Raw genomic sequence first — 3,930 nt, 5'->3', positions numbered from 1 at the left:
GATCGAGCCCCGCATCGGGCTCCCTGCTCGGTGGGAAGCCTGCTTCTCCCTCTCCCACTCCCCTTGCTTGTGTTCCTGCTCTTGCTATCTGTCAAAATAAACAAAATCTTTTAAAAAAGAGATTAAGTAGAGACGCTTCAGGTTGAGCAGTATCTGAATACAAAACCCTAGGAGAAAATGGGGTTCTCAAGTAGAGATTCTTGAAGTATCTGTAGGTTTAACATGAGGAAGTAGGAAAGGGAACTCGGGTCTAGGATCCCACAAAAATGCTTAAGACTGGACTTAGCAGTACTGTTATGATCTACTCTCGTAATCCAACGGCAGGAAAAGATTGAAATAGGTCACTTGAGACAAAGAATGTCAAGAACTGGAACAGCTAGCGGCCAAGGAAGTACACAGGAGGAATCATGCGCTTCTATGAGGACGAAGTAGATACCAAATCAGGAGCTTGAAGGACAAAGGGAGGGATGAACAACAGGAATGGGAGAACTATCCCCCAGTAGAAGCCATTCCCTTAGAGCCTGCCTCTCCAATTCCAGCAAGACAAAACGAATCAGAACCTAAATGAACACCAAAGTGTTTCTCAGGTTTCAAGTTACCTGATTGAGAGGAAAGGTAGAAAGAATAAGGAATGTTCAGACTAACAGCCCTAGGGTCCTGAGGAGAGGCTTTGTAAAAGACAGATCTCAGACAAGGCAGATGTCCTATAAAATGCACGTTACCAGTCATTCCTCAAAGATGTGGATGGCTTAGAGGCAGAAAGTAGCTATAAAGTAAGCCTACTGAAGGCACCAGGAGGACAATGGGCTCCAGCCACAGCTTCCTTCTGACATAGGATATTTTAAGTCACAAAAGGAACGATAACAACCAGTAACCCTATCAAGGATGGGGGAGGTTAACTTTAAGAAGAGATTATGCCAAAGTTAGAACCAGAGCTTGCGCCAACTAAAGAAGGTCCTTCCTGCAACCTTGCATCGTCAAAGACACTAAATCCAAGTGTTAGAAATACCCTTCCTAATAAAAGCGCGGTTAATTCTTTCATCCCACAGTAGCTAGCGTCAACCTCGAGTGTTCTTTGGGAGCTCTTCCCAGTCCCAGGTTTTCCAACAAGCCCACAACAGCAAGTAAAGGAAGCCTGGATAGGAAAATGAGCTCCACCTGGACTAAGAGGTCATTTCTAGTATTTCATCAGCTCAAAGCGTTTCTCTCAACTCAGTACCAAGTTTCACTCTGTTAGTGAAAGGAAAGTGCTGTTTACTGCCTAAGTCTCAACTAGATTTTCTGATTTAGTGAGATAAAGGGAACTAAGTCTAGGTGTCTCATTCATCTTGCCTGTCTTTCCCACAGCCAGGCAGCAGGAAATTCCCGGTCTCTTAAAGGAGGCAGAACCAGAAAAGCAGAGGGAAATAGACACTGACAGAAAAGAGAAACTAACTTTGATAGAGCCAGGTTGCTCTCCTGCCACTCACAGTCAACCCCCGTTTGAGTCAGCAGCATAAACACCCTGGTGGATTGTGGAAGTCTCACTTAAATAGGTGAGAGGACGTGATTGGTCAGAGTTGGGAGCTGGACATGATTGGTCAGGCTGGAGCCAATGAGCTTCCTGGGTCTTTTGAACCATAAGCAAAGTGCCAGCCCAGGCTTGGTGCTGATTTTTTTTAATTGGGAGACCCCCTGAGTGTGTACACCTGAAAGATAATTAACTCTCCAGCATTTATTATCAGGATTCACAAGGGATAAAAAAGTTGCGACTGTCAGAAATGGGCTACAATCTGAAATTTGATAGTAAAATAAATAAATAAATAAATAACCTCAGTAAATAGTGATAGTACACCATTCCACATGAAAAACCGTCAGGGTGGGAAGGAGGGGGTGGCTGGGTGATAGACATTGGGGAGGGTATGTTATATGGTGATTGCTGTGAATTGTGTAAGAATGTTGAATTACAGACCTGTACCTCTAGAATATGTTAAAAAAAAAAAAAGATAGTAGGAAGGGAAAAATGAAGGGGGGGAATTCAGAGGAGGAGATGAACCATGAGAGACTATGGACTCTGAGAAACAAAATGAGGGTTCTAGAGGGGAGGGGGTTGGGGGGATGGGTTAGCCTGGTGATGGGTATTAAAGAGGGCATGAACTGAAAGGAGCACTGGGTGTTATATGCAAACAATGAATCATGGAACACTACATCAAAAACTAATGATGTAATGTATGGTGATTAACAGAACATAATAAAATAAAAAAAAGTAAAACAATAAATCTTTATTTCCTGATTACTACAGAGGAACCAAATCATGTCATTTTCTGTGTGAATAGAAACCACTGCCTACGTCCTCCTTTGAAGGTCTCTTCTTAGTGGCCCTAACCCTCTTCCTCCAGAAATTTGTTTGGACAAAACAAGAATGTGTACCCAGTGGCCATTCAGTCACTTCGTGGTCTCAAGCAGATGGCCGCTCTTGATATCAAAACCCACTTTTCATGTCTGAGAATGTTTCTCATCAATACATTCACGTCCTCAGCACTGAGCTTAGGAAAATTGGTGAAATCTCTAACGAGGTCAGCAGGAGTATAATTATTATCCTTACCCTGACAAAACCACCTTGGTAAAAGAGGGCTTATGCTGGCAGGAGACTATTCATAAGTTTGTGAATCTTCTCTCCAGCAGCTATATAGCAGCATCACCTTAGACATGCTACACGGTGAATTCTTAGTTTTCTGATTCAGAAACTCGGGAGAACACTCAGTCATGTGCAGTTGAACAAACCCTCCATGTGGTTGCAATGTATACTACAGGGGGACAACCACTGCTCTGACAACCAGTCAGAATCTGGGGGTTGTGTTGCTTTCCTAAACATCAAGCTGAGGGTTTCAAAGGGGAGGGAGGTAGGGGTAGGGGGTAACAGGGTGCTGGGTATTAAGGAGGGCACATGTTGTGATGAGCACTGGGTGTTATAGGCAACTAATGAATCATTGAACACCACATCAAAAACTAAGGATGTACTATACAGTGGCTAACTGAACATAATAAAAATAAATGAATGAATGAATAAATAAATAAGTAAATACATCAACCATACCTTTTATAAAGCTCTCTGGGTGATTTCCATGTGCATTCAAGGATGTCAACCACTGCCTTCATTATGCATGGATTCAGTGACCATCTCCGTGCAAACTGAAGGTGATTACCGAATCTTTAACTCTGGTCCAGACCTCCCTCATCTCCCTCACGCCAATATATCCAACTGACTTATAGAGAATTAATTACATGTACGACTAGGTGCCAAGTGCTTTACAATTTTACCATTTCATTTAATCCCTGTGACGTCGCTATTTTCATATTCCTTTCAGAGCTGAACTGAAGATTTTAGATATTAAATAACCCACTCAAAACTAAACATTTAGATAAGAGAAATCTTAGTCGGGGGGGGGAGCAAGATGGCGGGGGAGTAGGAGACCTAAGTTTCGTCTGGTCCCAGGAATTCAACTAGATAGGGATCAAACCATTCTGAACACCTACAAACTCAACAGGAGATCGAAGAAAAGAATAGCAGCAACTCTCTGAACAGAAAAGCGACCACTTTCTGGAAGGTCTCTTCTCATTTGTTTAGTGTATATTTTTCTGGGGACGTTGTTACCCTGTTAGCATTTGGTTCTCTCATTCATCTATTCTCCTCTGGACAAAAGGACAAGATGGAAAAAAATCACCTCAAAAAAAAAAAAAGAACAAGAGGCAGTACTGACAGCCAGGGACCTAATCAATATGGACATTAGTAAGATGTCAGAACTAGGGTTCAGAATGATGATTTTAAAGATACTAGCTGGGCTTGAAAAAAGCATGGAAGATAATTAGAGAAACCCTTTCTGGAGAAATAAAAACTAAAATCTAACCAAGTCGAAATCAAAAAGGCTATTAATGAGGTACAATAAAAAA

This window comes from Eumetopias jubatus, unplaced genomic scaffold (assembly GCF_037043125.1).
Source record: "Eumetopias jubatus isolate StellerSeaLion01/CBP00866 unplaced genomic scaffold, mEumJub1_p1.0 scaffold_13, whole genome shotgun sequence".
Classification (NCBI taxonomy): domain Eukaryota; kingdom Metazoa; phylum Chordata; class Mammalia; order Carnivora; family Otariidae; genus Eumetopias; species Eumetopias jubatus.
Note: the sequence above shows the minus strand (reverse complement) of the source record.